Below are 18035 nucleotides of genomic sequence, written 5' to 3'. Positions count from 1 at the left end.
TGTCACACGGTTTTATGACAATGTCTTGGTTTTGTTTGAGTGTGATCAGACTGTTCCTTTCTTCCTTACTGATGTTGTAGGGTGTGAATCTATAACTGTCCTTTATTTTGTCCAGATCACGTAACACTAGGTGTTCGAAGGTAATTACTTCTGGTGGCATGGTTCCACTAGTTGGACGGAAAGAGGAGGGTGGGCGTAAGCCTGTAGTGTCATTCCTACTGGGTCCTTCACGGTTTTTAAAGAAAGTTTGCAGTCTTACTTTCCTAAAGAATTGCATAATCTCAGCTTGAATATTGAACCAGTTAGGTTTTTCAGCAATTACAAATGAGAGAACTCTACTTAGAAGGGCTATATCAGTAGAATTCAGCTGATGTTGGGACAGGTTGAATATTGGTATTGTTTCTGCGTTGGTATTAGTTTCTGATTCCCTGTCTAGTATTGGTAGCCCCATTGGTAGAACCTGTTCCTGGTCTGACGTTCCCCCGGGGGGAAGTTGTACCTGGGTTTGGGTCGTGTCTTCCCTCTCCCTCTCCCCCGCGGAGGGTCTGTGTGCCTCTGCTGGCCTCTCCCTAAAAAATGGGGATTTGTGCCAGCGGAGGTACCAGGTCCTTCTGTACCCTCCGAGTCTTCTGATTCTGCTGAGGATTCAGAGAAAGTTACTGGTGCTCGGTTTCTAAAACGGCCCCACGAACCAGCAGGGACTCTTTGCTGGTCTGGGGGACCCGCAGTAAAGAAATCTTCCCGAAGGTACGGGTAGGTTTTTTCTTTGTTATATTGGTTGATGTCTTTTGAAACTTTAGTTGTTTTTTTATGGTGCTCGAAGCTCTCAAAATCCTTAATAGTGCGATCTATTTTCTCTAAAGCTGATTTGGCGTCAGCTAGACAATCCAAATCTCGAATTGCTTGTTCTAGAGCTGCTAAAGTTTCAAAAGACATCAACCAATATAACAAAGAAAAAACCTACCCGTACCTTCGGGAAGATTTCTTTACTGCGGGTCCCCCAGACCAGCAAAGAGTCCCTGCTGGTTCGTGGGGCCGTTTTAGAAACCGAGCACCAGTAACTTTCTCTGAATCCTCAGCAGAATCAGAAGACTCGGAGGGTACAGAAGGACCTGGTACCTCCGCTGGCACAAATCCCAATTTTTTAGGGAGAGGCCAGCAGAGGCACACAGACCCTCCCCGGGGGAGAGGGAGAGGGAAGACACGACCCAAACCCAGGTACAACTTCCCCCCGGGGGAACGTCAGACCAGGAACAGGTTCTACCAATGGGGCTACCAATACTAGACAGGGAATCAGAAACTAATACCAACGCAGAAACAATACCAATATTCAACCTGTCCCAACATCAGCTGAATTCTACTGATATAGCCCTTCTAAGTAGAGGTCTCTCATTTGTAATTGCTGAAAAACCTAACTGGTTCAATATTCAAGCTGAGATTATGCAATTCTTAAGGAAAGTAAGACTGCAAACTTTCTTTAAAAACCGTGAAGGACCCAGTAGGAATGACACTACAGGCTTACGCCCACCCTCCTCTTTCCGTCCAACTAGTGGAACCATGCCACCAGAAGTAATTACCTTCGAACACCTAGTGTTACGTGATCTGGACAAAATAAAGGACAGTTATAGATTCACACCCTACAACATCAGTAAGGAAGAAAGGAACAGTCTGATCACACTCAAACAAAACCAAGACATTGTCATAAAACCGTGTGACAAGGGCGGTGGTATAGCCATCCAAGACCGCACCTCCTATGAAAACGAAATCTTACGCCAGATCAACAACAAAGATCACTACGAACAACTAAGAGGCAATCCCATTAAAAGTATAAGTGAAACAATCCTTAATGTCACCCAAGAAGCACTTGAATCAGGTTTTCTGAGTAAGAACGAATTCCTATTCCTTAACAATAAAAATCCGCGTACCCCTGTGCTTTACACACTGCCTAAAGTTCACAAGGATATGGAACACCCCCCTGGGAGACCTATACTCTCAGGTTGTGGGTCTGTTGTAGAACCCCTGGGAAAATACACCGATTTCTTCATCCGCGACATGGTCCAAGACACTGCAACGTATGTTAAGGATAACACACACCTGATCAATCTCATTGAGACACACCCATTCCGTCCTGATAGTGAAATCTTAGTGACTCTAGACATAGAGTCACTTTATACCAATATCCCCCAAGAGAAAGGAATCAATGTAATCAAGAGGCATCTGGACAACCGCCCGGCACCACATCAAGTCCCCACGGAATTTATAATTAAGCTCCTGGAAATAGCCCTGACCAAAAACTATTTTTTATTTAAAGACACATTCTATAGACAGTGTAAGGGCACTTCCATGGGGGCGATTTTTGCCCCCAATTTTGCGATTCTTTTCGTGAATGACATAGAAACTAACATCATTCTTAACAACACAAACCCATTTCGCAATCAAATAAAATCATGGCATCGATACATCGATGATGTCCTTATGATCTGGAGTGGTGATGAAAAATCACTAAATAATTTCTGTAGATGGTTAAATACCAACCAAACCGACCTTAAATTCACCCACTCATATAATAGACATCAAATCGACTACCTTGATGTGACCATTAAATGCGAAGAAGACCAATTATACACCACACTGTTCCGCAAACCTACGGAACGCAATACTCTCCTGCAATACCATAGTGCACACCCCAGGGCTCTGAGGGATGGATTGCCCTATGGACAATTCCTGAGAATCAGGAGAAATTGTAAATATAAAGCAGATTTCTTTACTGAAGCAGAAATTCTCTGCAAAAAACTAACTGCAAGAGGCTACCCACGAAAACTGGTAAGAAGGGCGATGAAAAGGGCCTGGTACACACACAGAGAATGTTTACTTGAACCTCAGCCTAAAAAAACCCTATCTAAGATTACATGTGTCACCACCTTTAATACAGCCAGTAACAAACTCACTAAAATGATTAAGAAACACTGGAATGTATTGGATCCCTTAGAGTTAAACACTGGGCTCCCCCTGTTTTCATTTAAACGTGGTCGTAATCTGAAGGACCATCTAGTAAGAGCAGCCAGCAACCCAATAGCTAATAATACAATTGAAACTAGGTTGAATCTCCCACCAGTGCTAGGGCATTTTAAGTGTAACAAGTGCATGGCATGCGAATTCACCACCAACACTAAAGTATTCGAGTATGGAAGTTGTAAGCACAGTCTTAATTTTTTCACCAATTGTAATTCAAAGAATGTGATTTACAGTATTGAGTGCCCATGCAAACTACTATACATCGGACAGACGACCCAACAGATAAAGACCAGAATATCTCAGCACAGGAGCAGGATCCGATGTAAAGTAACAACAGCTCCGTTGGTGGAACACTACCTCGAACTGGGACATTCTGAAAATGAAATAAAGTGGCAGGTTATTGACAAACTGATGCCTAATGCCAGAGGAGGCAATCAACAAACAATACTAAATCGCCTGGAATGCAAATGGATTTTCTTTTGTAAAACAATTGAGAAAGGACTCAACACTCTCGATGAGTGGAACACGTGCACCTGAATCAGAACCTATGGATATTGTTATGGGATATTGTTATGTGAATTCATTTAGCAATGTACACTAACTAGTCACGGTTCCTTTTTCTGTAAAGCTACAACTGAATACTGTTCCGAAAATGTTCTAAAATGTTTTACTCTAACGTTGGATTAGCCTGGTTGCTTCAAGTAATATGTTAAGTTTCCATGAATCACTGCGCAACTAGTTTATTCGCAACTCTTTCCACGCATGTGCCCAATTCCAACACTAATCACGAACGCATGCTCCCATTATCCCTCAACGCGCATGTTCCCCCCAGATACGCTTCCGGGCTTGCGCGCGCAATAACCTCAACACGCTATTAATGGAGTTATGGACGCTCGCTTGATTGTGAGCTACTGCGAAAGAGGTACTCGGACCCCCTTCTCCTGCCACACAGAACTACGACGATTCAGTAAGTGTAGCGCCGACCACACGGTTACGCCCACCGTGTTGGTTTTAATTAAACTAGCCACGCACTGACCAAAATGTTTTTTAGTTTCAGGCGCCAATTTCTACCATAGCGACGAATGCGCTTTTGGAACCCCCTTCTACACTGATTGTGTTTTAACTTGATTAATCTTCTGTAAGTAAGTAGCCCTGCCCGCTTCACTCTAACTATGGCTAATAGCACTTCATAGGTTCTAATAATTACTCTTGTCTCTCGATTTATAAGTTCAAGTAGGACCCTTGCCTACATAGAAGTGAACGAGCGCTACTTGAATTCCTCATTGGAAGACGCAATTCCGATAATTTTTAAGTAAGTTTCTTGAACGTAGCAGCGAATATGGTTATTTCTTAGCCCCTTAATTCTGCCATACTCGCTCAGAGTTAATGCATGTTTACAGCGACCAAGCCCAACCAATGCCTATATAATTTACATTACCTGCAGATTCTTTGAAAAAAGCGACACCCAACCAGCTGTATTGTACGAATGACTATCCTTGCCCTACCCACCGGCAAGGTACATTTTAATATTGTGACAAACCAATTACTGAAATGCATGCGCTTACATACAACTTGTATCTGCATGAGCGCCACGCACTAAGGTACATTTTAAAATTGTGACAAACCAATTACGTAAATGCATGCGCTTATATATAACTTGTGTCTGCATAAGCGCCACGCACTAGGGTGAGGTTAAATCACATAACCCCCTTATTATTCCTTCAAAAAACGCATGTATAGTGATAAGCACATGTGCATGCTGTAGAATCCATTTCATTTAATTTATTTTAAGTCTAACTTCTTACCTTCCCGGGAGCACCCAAACAATGGCATATTAAAGCAAACATGTAGGAATGCCAGTAAAGTACACATACAGGAAACAGAGTGTAATTGAAATTCTTGTAGTTTCAGGAGGCTCAACTGTCCTGATGAAGATCTAAAACAATATAGATCGAAACGCCGTCGACCTACCCAAGGAATTTCACTTGTTCTATTGTATATAATTGTTGTGTGTTTTTATCCTTGTTGTTGTGTGACAGTCCGTTCACTTTGATCACTTATGTCACGTTCTGCACCGTATTATTCACCTGAGCACCTGCAATACAGTATATATATTTATGTATATCGTTAAGAGAAAAGAGTAAAAATAAAAAAACTCTTATCCTTACCTACTACCATTGCTCCCTAGCGACTTATTAAATACTCGCTCTTTTTCCCTCTAAGGACCTCTTACGGCCTACCTCGAACCATTGTTCTTTAAAATTATTACTTCTGTACTGGAGTTTGTGTTCGCTCCCTCCCCTCCCCTCCCCTCTCCCCTCCGTCCCCCCTCCCCCGCACTTAGAACTGTGAGCGCGCGACAGCAAGGGCCCTCCCTCCCCCTACCCCCCCCGAGTTGTGACACTATTAGCCCTTTGTCACAGTTGCATTAGTGTCCTGTTCCATATTATATTGCTTCAAGATGATCAAATATAAAGGATATAGGCGAGTCATCTTGCGTCTTCCCTGCTGTCGCCGTTCTTCCTGAGGTAGATCGTTTGAGGTGGGTCGTTATACGTCGGTCTGAGGTAGAATACGGTTATAGTCTTGGACATTGACACTTCAGTTCAACAGGAAGTTCAAAGGAGTCAGTTTATATGCAAGAGAGTAACAAAAAAAGAGAAAGGAGCTTCAAAATTATCAAAAATATATATGATCTGAGTGGACAGGACACAAAACAGCGCAAATATACAAACTCCTGAGCCCCCAAACAATCTCATTGAACACAAAAGCAACTAAATTCTGGGAAACACTGTACACGAGACACCTCAGTGAGGAAGAAAAGGGTAAACTATGGAGGTCAGCCACAACAAATAAAATTACACCACAACTGACACAGACAAAATACTGGCTCCTACATAGAGCCTTCTGGACTCCGGCCAAACCTGCAAAGGCAGGCATAAGGGACAGCGATACGTGCTGGAACTGCCATAGGGGAACAGGGGACCTACAACACCTCATCTTCGAATGTCCAAAAGTCAAGACGTTCTGGATGAGAGTGAGTGACCTCATCAACTCGACCATAGGGAAGAACATACAGCCAGGCTTCATAGGGATAGCCACAGCATTCATGGCACCAGACCTAGAGAACAAAGAGGAGAGAGACCTAGTAGACATCCTACTCACAGCAGCAGTCAAAACCATATTAGTAAACTGGAAAGACACAGCCAAGGCAACATTCAAGAGCTGGGTAAACTGGGTCACCTTTCTCAGAGGAGCAGACAACATCACTGGGAAATTCTCACCTTGCCACAACGCTAAGAATGAAATGTGGGCGGCCCTGGATGAACACCTGGAGGTACACAAACCCACGTAAACACACACAATGCACACTCCACCAGCAAGCAGCCACAGCTAAGAGCTAAGAAGGCAACACCGAGACACCCCCCCTCTTTCTTTTCCCCTCTTTCTCTTCCCCACCCAGGGGGGTTTACAGACCTATAACCCGAACAGCCTATACCATGTATGATTTATGTACCCATGTAACCATAAAATGCATAATATCTCCCAACTGTAACACCCCCCCCCCAGCATCACTGCATTGGTACTGTACTGTATTGGAAAATCTTCTAAATAAAAAACTTTTGAAATAAAAAAAAACGTTCATTGGTCTCTGTGACTTCTATTCCAGGTTTGTGCTTGACTATGCACCGAAGGTCCGACCCCTCACCAACATATTAAAGAAAAGTGTGCTTTCATCGGGGATGATCACTGTCAGGAAGTTTTTGAATGGATCAAGTCCTAATTAGTTGGGCCAAATATTCTTAAACCTTTAGATCCCAATGTCAGGTGCACAGTCACCGTTGATGCCAGCGGTGTTGGGTTGGGTGCTATTCTCACTCAGACCAAAGACAGTGCGGAGAACACTTTGGGGTATGCACCAAGGGTGTTGCGGGGTCCAGAGTTTAATTTCTATGTTATTGAAAGAGAGCTGTTGGCCTGTTGGTGGGCCATCAGGAAATGTCATCCCTAAATTTGGGGCAACCATTTGGGGCTTCCACATCGTCTTCTCATATAGCAAACACTTTCTTACTACACTCTGGCATACTGCCCCAAAATGGCCCACTTTTTTGCATGTAAAACATTCTTTCCCTCTAGCTGGACAATGTTTAAATTGACCAAGTGTGATTCAGAACCACAACGTGAACATAAAAACTTGTTTGGTGTCACATTTGGCCTGTTGCTAGTCGTTTTAGGCACACTAGACTTAATCGGTTTCATTTTAGGTACCAAAGATTTTTTGACTGATGAAGCAGCAACTCCTCCAGACACACTTTCCACATTAAAAGTATTAAAGAATTAATGGACCTTTCCACACTCTCTGCAATTTCTTTAGCTTCCTGCAACAACGGATTACGGTGCTACAGAAGCTGTTCCTGAACCTTCTTGTGGGAACAGCGTATTATTAGCTGATCTCTAATGTAGATATCTACTTGAGCCCCAAACTCACAATTAGCAGCCAGCGTTCTCAAATAGAAAACATAAGCATCAATCGATTCATCAGTAAGTTGGTGTCACGTATAAAAATGAAATCTCTCCAAAATAATATGGGACTGTTTCACAAATCTTATTTTGAGTCTATCTAAATCTTCTGTAAAGCAATCATAACCCCCTGATTCCATGCCCTGTGGAGTTGGTAAAAGAACAAGATGTTCAAAAAGATCTTCAGCATCCGTACCCATTAGATTCAACAATAATGCTTTCTTCCTTTGTGCATTAAAGGTATTTCTATTAATGGCTAACAAATAATGTTTAAAATGACGTAATCATTTTTCCCACTTCATACTTGGTTAGTTTCGCCCTTTACAAAATGGTGGAGATGGATTTCCACATACAATAGCCATGGTAATCACTTTAAGAGAAATGTAGAAAACAATGAACTATACAACAACTTTCACTGTAAAATCCCCTAAGGTGTAAAAGAACTAGACACTACTACCATGCAAACATAAGTAGTTGCACAAAATCATGCAAAACTGTCTGTCTTTGAGATATTAATATACAACCCTAATAACAATACCACAAGCATTCAGACAAATTGGAATAGTGTGCACGTCACTGGTAAATCACCATGTTCCTTGTGTACTTCCTTGAATCCCTTTGTACATATCAATGTGTGCGCATCACAAAGGTTTTTGTGGCAGGAACTGGGAGTGTGTCACTGATCGTTTTTCTGGCCCTGTGCGCACACAAAAGACCATTGTGCTGAAACTGTGTGTACATCACAAAAGCCTGAATGTTATGTGCATGTCACCAAAGTCTTACACTCTGCAATCTGTATATACACTCCATGCGGCAAGCAACATTGTGACATCAGCATTTTAACCAATCCTGTGTCCGCCCAGGGGGAACATCCTTTACAACGCAACTTTTACAACGCACTACCATTACGACGCAACTTTTACAATGCAAGTTATTACAACGCATTGCGCTGGGGGGCGCTCTAGGATAGGGAATAGTTTAATTACTATCCAACACCTTCCCTACTATCCACGGGGACTGGAGTTGGAATAGTAAATTAAACTAATCACTATCCAGCGCCCCCCAACGCAAGTCGTTGTAACGACTTGCGTTGTAAAACCTGCGTTGGTTGCATGCGTTGTAAAAGCATGCGTTGAAACGTCATACATCCCTGCCCAGATCCTCACACCTTACCGAGTCTTCACCAGCCTGCACGAGTCCTACGTTGGCATCCTCATGCGCCTTCCTTAAATTGGCTCCAGCCTGCACGTGTCCGCCCTTAGTGTCTCCACATGCTCTCATACTTCACTCTAACCCTCAGCAACACCAGATCCACGTTTTTTTATAAATAAAATCCACAAAGGCGACACCTTTTGCTGCGTTCCATTCGCCTTACCGCATCTCGACTGGACACACCAGCTCTAGCACGTCCTCCAACAGCAACAAAAACACTCGAAAACAAAGGGCATCATTACGATGGCGGGTGGACAAAGTCTGCCTGCCACGTAACAGTATGCAGGACCGTCCGCCAGGGGTGCGGCGGTCCCGCACCTGTAATTGGGATGCCATCACCATTGAACACGCCATTGAACACGTGCGGTGCTTGCCACCATGTGCATGCAAATAAGTGCAGCCACCGACCCCCCCAAACCCCTGGGGGCCCGAAAAGCGCACCCACAGAAAAGACCGCATGCCTTTCCATGGCGGAAGCACAATTGCCGCCTGCATCATAATATGGATGGCGGTGTCTTGCAGACACCGCCACCATGTTATGCTCTTTTTCCGCCCGGTCGACGAGATGACCAGCGGAAAAGCTGCGAACGGTCTTTCCGTCCGCTGCGGATCCCCCAGCCATCCTAATATGGCAGGTCAAAGTCAACCCGCCACTGTAACGGTACATGGGACCGTCCGCCAGGGGTGTGGCGGTCCGGCACCTGCAATTAGGATGCCACCGCCATTCCCAGCATTGTGGCATTGTGGCGGGCGGTGCTCACAGTGGGGAATGCACATTGTGCATTTGCATGCACAAGGTGACAGGCACCTGCCACCTTGTGCATGCAAATAAGTGCAGCCACCCACCCCCCCCAACCCCCCTGGGCCAGCAACAGGCCCCCACAGAAAAGACTGCATGCCTTTCCATGGCGGAGTCTCCGCATTGGAAAAGACAATTGCCGACTGCATCATAATATAGATGGCGGTGTGTTGCAGACACCGCCACCACGTTAGGCTTTTTTTCCGCAGAAAAACGGCAGTCGGTCTTTCTGACCGATACAGACCCCCAGTCATCCTAATATGGCAGGGGGTCTTTCTGGTGTGGATGGCGGGTGGTTCGCCCCCGCAGAGCCGGCGGTGGCTACCGACATGGTGAACTGCCCGCCATCCTAATGGGCCCCAAAGTACTTTGTTTAAATATGACTTGCAGTAAACACAAGTAGTAGTTTCCACTCACTTAACTTCATCGTATAATCCAAGTATGTTGCCACAGGAGCCACAGTCAAGCTGCTTCGTTGCCTCACAGATAAAGGTAACTGGGACCATGAGCACATGAATGATGTCCTTTATTGATGCTCCTCTGGTTAAAAATCACAAATCGTCACCAAAATGTATTATTGAACAAGTCCACACAAGAAATTTCTGAAGAAACACACCAAGAGTCAGGTAGTACAACTGACCTTAAACACTCCTTGGAATTTAGAACATAAGTTAATCATGAATACAATGACACCAAACACAGTTGAAAGATAACGACCCACATATTAGACTGACCCTGCAATGCACCTAAGCTAACCTGGAACACATGACACAACATTCTACACTGCAGTTTAACTATATACATTTCTACACTGCTTTGGCCCCGGCGGCACCGAAGAGTGCACAAAAAACACGGGTGCCCGCAAGTAAGGTCCCTGCTTGTGCCTCGGGGAAACAGTGGAGTGCGTGCTTGATCCGAGCGTGAAACTGGCCCAGGAACACCCGGTTTGAACAGCGGCTGAGCCCTTCGGTAATTGGGAAGTTCTGCAGAGACAAAACAAGTAGGTTGGAAGTACTTAACAAGTCGAACTTGCAGATCTTCATGGAGAGGAGATCTTTTAACAACAGGAAAAAATAGAAAAAAATTGTCCTCTGAAATGGTAAGTATATCATACTAGGTCAATGCTCCACATGGGAGGAAAGGAAAGATAAAAAGGAGGGACAAGAGAAAGGATTGATCGGTATCAAGCAAGGATTTTTAAGGGACACTGAAACAGACAAATTAAAGCAGTGGGCGGGTTGTAAGCCCAAGTATAAGTATATATATATATATATATATATATATATATATATATATATATATATATATATACTAAATATACTAAAGTATGTACAAGAGGTCTTGAATGCTCAGATGAAAAGTATTCATGTTTGTAATGTAACGGATGCAGGTACCCCACCATGTGTGCAATGGAACAATAGCAGAAGTGGGTGGGTGAATGGAAATGGGTAAATATGAGTGGGTTTGAAAAGAAGCAGTCTGCACATGCTGTGTAAAACCTTTGATTTGGGCACCGACATCTGCCATTGAGATCTGGGAAAAAAGAGTTCTGGTCCCTAAAATTAAGTGCTGGTGATACCCAACAGCACAAATTAACCACTACAGAGAAGCTAAAACATTTGTGGATGGTTCTCGATAAATGGCTTCCAAGAAATTGAGAATTAAGTGATATTCTTTGGAGAGACTTAATTTCTCACAATGAAAATATAGAAAATATGTATATAGAGAGCTTGGGGGGCATCTTGCAGGACCTGATGTTCAAAAATGACATTCTATGTTGCTTTTTTCTGACAATAGAAAACTATCATTGAAAAAATTGCCAGTCTTTATTTATAGAGCTGCAGAACTAGAAGGAATGACCTGATTCCCAAAACTATTAATTTTTTATCTAAATAGATCTTCAGTGTTACTATTTTAATTTTCAATACTGGGTTCCTGAAGAGCGAAGATGCATCACAAATTTTGTGTGGTATATATCCCTCTTCAAAGGAAGCATTTTCTTTCTTTTTACAGCATGCATTTTAGCCAATAGTCCATATAGTACAGTGTAGTGTATTTTGGAAAGATTAACCTTTCTATTTTCTAATAAGAAAGGGTAGGGAATGACGGGGGAAATCCCACAACCAGGCTTTCTATAAATAATGGTGAAGGGTAAAATCATGTCTGTTTACTTGTAATTACAGTTTATGGCTTTACAAGTAATTGTAGACTGTAATAGTATTCAAACTAATGTAACCAATTGTGGGATTGAAAGTTTGCACAAGCGATAACCTGCTCCTCACTTTTAAGTTCTGGGAGACCTAATATATTTTGATGCACAGAAAACAAGTATTGTGAGTTTTTAAGCAAGTGTCTTACAAAATTAGGGTTGATTGCTTAACACATCCATTCATTCCCCATGCATGCTTGTGTCAGCAGCATGACAGAATATTGGTCAAGCCAATTTGATAAAAATCCTCTCATATGTGAAACAACAGTGAGAGAAAGGGTGTTTGACGGGAGGTACAGAGGAAACTCCTGGTCCCCTTAATCATTTTCAAAAAACAAATGGAGGAGTACCTCCGAGAGGCTTTTCAATGTCTCTATCAACAGGATATTGAGGTGCACACAACAGGGGACTGATTTGTCCTTTTAGAAGACCCCTCACTTACCAACCTAGTTGGTGACATGCTTCATCATCGGGGTCCGACCCGGACAGCCGAGAGCCATCCGGGTGCGCTGCGACACCTGACTACAGTGGAGCGTTTTTTTTTAGTTTTTATATGTACGATATTGCAAGTGGATATTTAAAAGTTGTCCAATACTACTTACTCTTAGAATTTATTCTGGAGTGATTGGGCAACTTATAAAACGAAGTGGGACACCTTGGCCTGATTAGGTAGGCTGGTGGTGTCAAAAAAGTCGTGTTAAAATATTGGTCTACATGTTTGAAACATGACGTGAAACATGTCGACCTGGCCTCGTATAAAACACTACATTTTTATACCTCACTCACAAGACAGTCGTGCTTCATAATTCTGCATCGACTGACATTATTTTACTACCTTTACTACCTTTTTCAACCCTACCAAAGGGACCCCTAAATAAACTCGTCACCAGGCACCCTTTAGGTAGTTTTAAATCACAGATACACTCACTTGCTAGCTCCACACACCCGCATGCATCATCATGGCTGTTTTACTGCAAAGATCTCCGACAAAGAGCCCTCTCACGGGGCCTGTGGGGCATTGCAGCGCCAGCCCCACGAGGAGCAAAAAGCCTGATGATGAAGCATGACACCCATATTGGTGTCTGAGGGCATCACTTCCTAATAAGGAAGGTCCTCCTCACATTTCTCTTTTTTCCAACCGTTCTCTTTAATTCTTTCCAGACAGGAACAAGTACACAAGTTAGTTGCTGTAGTCAGAATCTTGTTGCTAGGAGATTGGAATTGATTAAAGACCAGAGACCAGAGAAGTATTCTGGATAAACTTTAGAGGACGGTGATTTTTAGACAATTTACACTTTAGTATTGGAATCATCTTTTCAAGGACTACAAACTCTATGGACTGGAGTCATTCTTCCTAAGATTGAAAAACCCTCCTGCACCTATTCACTGGAGAAGCTAGATAATCTTATATAGTGTACAGATTTTAATTATATCCCTTAAATTGTATTAAGATATTGCCAGTGGCAGAGTATTGAATGGATATTGCAGGGAGTGAAAGCACAATGTTAATGAGTATTTATTATGTTACAACTATTTGTATTGACAATCATTCAGATCCCAGATGTGATTTGTAACTTGAAGATGGGTGTTACAAATATAACAATGTGTGCTATTCCATACATTATTTGCAAATGTTACAAAGGTTAGGAAGTCAGACTTATGAGAAACCATGAGAGTAGGTTACACAGAGATTGACACAAGGTGTCTAAGATGTCATAGTATAGGAATAGTAAATAGTGATAAAATAGTTCCAGGAATACTAGATTCAGACACCTTAGGACACTATCTGGATATTACGTTTTTCTCATTGGCTACATACACTTGTGATCAGGAAAATAGTTCCTGGCTAAATATTATCTTCAAGATTGGCACACATACACACACCAACACAATTTTTCTGGTATGTTTAGGAAATCACTATGAAAAAAATGGTTTTGACCTGATAGTTTAAGGTGATTTTGGGTATGTCTTTGTTAATCATACATAATTCTAATGTTGACAGAGCCACACAAACAATTACATTTTTTTATTATATGTATTATTGTTTGATAACTAAAGACTAAGTTCACAGTTGGTCTTCAAAGGCTTTAGCATTGATATTGCCAACTTGAGTTATCAGTTGCACAGTTATCTTACTGTCTTCTTCTGTGAGGTGTCAAGATGAGTTTACTAAGAAAGAAGCAAGTAGATTGCCTCGACATTGCTGTTATGATTGCAAGATTGATTCAAACCTAGGGCATCTATGTCCTATCGTTGTGTATGAGCACTTTAACAATCAGATTTAAAAAAAAAAAACCTGAGCTTATGAGTTAATGACATATTTACAACAAGGGGTGGTGAGGGACAGAGTCTCTGAATTAAGCAGAATACTCTCACCCAGTCAAAAGATCAGGGCTAGATCCAACACCGTTTTTTAGCTCATTGCACCATCCCAGTTTCAGAACCTGGCTATATGCAAATTAGTCTGTTCCTGTCCCAGTGCATGATGGGAACAGGGCAAACCAAACTACAAAAGCCAATTCTTACACTGGGAAGGAAACAAGCTTCCGGGGACCGGTTTCTGGCATTACAGCCGTCTTCGGCCCGGCTTGCTTGAATCCTGATGGTGCAATGAGCAAGGGACTCATGTCTGAGTATACCCTTCCACGCTTAGGGTGGACAAAAATATTTACAACAAGGGGTGGTGAGGGACAGAGTCTCTGAATTAAGCAGAATACTCTCACCCAGTCAAAAGATCAGGGCTAGATCCAACACCGTTTTTTAGCTCATTGCACCATCCCAGTTTCAGAACCTGGCTGTATGCAAATTAGTCTGTTCCTGTCCCAGTGCATGATGGGAACAGGGCAAACCAAACTACAAAAGCCAATTCTTACACTGGGAAGGAAACAAGCTTCCAGGGACCGGTTTCTGGCATTACAGCCGTCTTCGGCCCGGCTTGCTTGAATCCTGATGGTGCAATGAGCAAGGGACTCATGTCTGAGTATACCCTTCCACGCTTAGGGTGGACAAAAATATTTACAACAAGGGGTGGTGAGGGACAGAGTCTCTGAATTAAGCAGAATACTCTCACCCAGTCAAAAGATCAGGGCTAGATCCAACACCGTTTTTTAGCTCATTGCACCATCCCAGTTTCAGAACCTGGCTGTATGCAAATTAGTCTGTTCCTGTCCCAGTGCATGATGGGAACAGGGCAAACCAAACTACAAAAGCCAATTCTTACACTGGGAAGGAAACAAGCTTCCGGGGACCGGTTTCTGGCATTACAGCCGTCTTCGGCCCGGCTTGCTTGAATCCTGATGGTGCAATGAGCAAGGGACTCATGTCTGAGTATACCCTTCCACGCTTAGGGTGGACAAAAATATTTACAACAAGGGGTGGTGAGGGACAGAGTCTCTGAATTAAGCAGAATACTCTCACCCAGTCAAAAGATCAGGGCTAGATCCAACACCGTTTTTTAGCTCATTGCACCATCCCTGTTTCAGAACCTGGCTGTATGCAAATTAGTCTGTTCCTGTCCCAGTGCATGATGGGAACAGGGCAAACCAAACTACAAAAGCCAATTCTTACACTGGGAAGGAAACAAGCTTCCGGGGACCGGTTTCTGGCATTACAGCCGTCTTCGGCCCGGCTTGCTTGAATCCTGATGGTGCAATGAGCAAGGGACTCATGTCTGAGTATACCCTTCCACGCTTAGGGTGGACAAAAATATTTACAACAAGGGGTGGTGAGGGACAGAGTCTCTGAATTAAGCAGAATACTCTCACCCAGTCAAAAGATCAGGGCTAGATCCAACACCGTTTTTTAGCTCATTGCACCATCCCAGTTTCAGAACCTGGCTGTATGCAAATTAGTCTGTTCCTGTCCCAGTGCATGATGGGAACAGGGCAAACCAAACTACAAAAGCCAATTCTTACACTGGGAAGGAAACAAGCTTCCGGGGACCGGTTTCTGGCATTACAGCCGTCTTCGGCCCGGCTTGCTTGAATCCTGATGGTGCAATGAGCAAGGGACTCATGTCTGAGTATACCCTTCCACGCTTAGGGTGGACAAAAATATTTACAACAAGGGGTGGTGAGGGACAGAGTCTCTGAATTAAGCAGAATACTCTCACCCAGTCAAAAGATCAGGGCTAGATCCAACACCGTTTTTTAGCTCATTGCAGTTAATGACAGCATTGCAGTCCTCCGTCTCCTGTACTTTCTTTTTTTTATACCCCAAAAAGAGGGTGAGCTAAGAACATATATTGCTTTCAGAGCAGGAAATAGTATTATAGTCAGACAGGTATCCATTACTATTGGTATCTGTTCTTTTGGACCAGATCTATAAACAAAATTGCCACACCTGACGTCAAGGGAGCATAACATTTGATTAGAGCCAGAGAAGTTGATAACTGGAAAACTGTGTTTTGCATTAAGTTCGTCTGTTTGAATATCAAGTCATGCCTTTCAGACTCTGTAACACCTTGCTGCTTTTCAGTGTTTTATTGATGAAGTGATGAGAGGATTTTTTGATGTATTTTGTATCAAGCATTTAGATGATATCTTGATTTCTCCTGAGACTATGGACACAGGTGCGACATGATAAGGCAATATTATGGATATTTAGGGACTGTTCATTTTTGCCAATCTTGACGAATGCAGATTTCGTACCACATCAATAGACTTTTTAGGGTATATCATTAGACTATAGGTAGTTTGGATGAATGATAAGAAAGTTTCTGCAACCCTTGAGTGTTCCATGCCTACTTCTGTAAAAGTGATGAAGAGCTTCCTATGCTTTGGTATTTTAAAGGAGATGTATTCATCAGTTTTCTGAGTTAGTCATCCCCCTTACCAATTTACTTCGTATGGGACTTACTTTTACATAGTATAAAGAAGCTGATCAAGCATTTTGTTTCAGAAAAAAAATTCTCTTGACCCTGTTTTGAAAAATACCTATGTTAAACTTCCATTTATTGTAGAGATGAGTCCTTCATATCATGCAATGGTAGGAGTGCTGTCTCAAAGAAATGTAATAACTGGGCACCTACACCCGTTGGCATATTACCTGCAAAACATTCACTTGCGCATTTGAATATTACAGACAACATTTAGAAAAAAAAACATTTGACATTACTTCTTAGGAGCTATGCGTACAATAGAGGTATGCACTGACCACATACATTTACAGTTTTTGAAGTGCACCAGAGAATTGACTCATAGGCAGTAAAGATGGACATCACATTAATCTAATTACAACTCAGTGATTCATTAGAAACCTGCGACCTGCAATGGTAAGGTTGAAACCTTATCCAGATAGAATTAACCTGAAAATGAGAATAACCTTGTTAATTAACCTTTGTGGATTTTGCCAGGTGGAACTCAAAAAAGCAATTCTTACCCTTGAATAAATACAGTACCTCTTGCTAGTATTAGTTAGAGGGAAGAGTATATGTTGTTCCAACCAAAGTATGTACAGAATTATAGTTTGTTGATAAAGAAGCATGGTTGAGGGAAAAGGAAGGAAGAGGTGAGAATGATAGACAAATTGAATTCACATTCATGTGCAACAGTTCCTTCAGTTCAAAAACATTTAATTGTATCTCATACGATCCAAAGATCTGCATAACAGTCTTTAGAAAAAGCCCAAATCACTTAAATATTTTCTGATGATAAAAGGAGAATTCCAGCATCTATGTATATTTTTTAAAAGTCTGGTTATATCAAAAGAATTACAGTTGAAAAAAACTTCTAAGTTACAACCTAAGTTTTGGTTCATTTACTATTGAACACACTGTCAACCCTGTAATGATGTGGTGAAAATAATTGAATACCTACTGTCTAAGCTATGGTCCTGCCACAGGTGCATAGTGACGTGTGGCAGGACTGCACATGCCTCTGTACAGTTCACTCACTGGCATCACAGGCTCATCTCTGGTCCCCTGCACAGCCATCCTCAATATCATCGCATGACAGACCGAATGACAGTGTTGGTTACCAACTAACACAACTTAAATATTTCTTAAGAACTGTTATGTTTCATATAGGTACCCTAATATAGGCCCGGGTAACATCATACCCTTTCACCTACATCACATCCCCTACACTACACAGTAAGAAGCCTTTTAGGATTGAGCCTTTACCTAGTTTTAGTCCTGGGTGCAGAAGGAGGGGTTCCCTGAACAATGGCGTTCTATGACTTCATCTTTATACTGACACAGTATGAATAAATATTCATAAGGGTTCTTGGAAACCAGGCTTGGGCTACATCCACCTGCATAATATCTACTTACAAGGTTCA

This window comes from Lissotriton helveticus, chromosome 7 (assembly GCF_964261635.1).
Source record: "Lissotriton helveticus chromosome 7, aLisHel1.1, whole genome shotgun sequence".
Lineage (NCBI taxonomy): Eukaryota > Metazoa > Chordata > Amphibia > Caudata > Salamandridae > Lissotriton > Lissotriton helveticus.
This window is presented reverse-complemented; position numbering follows the sequence as displayed.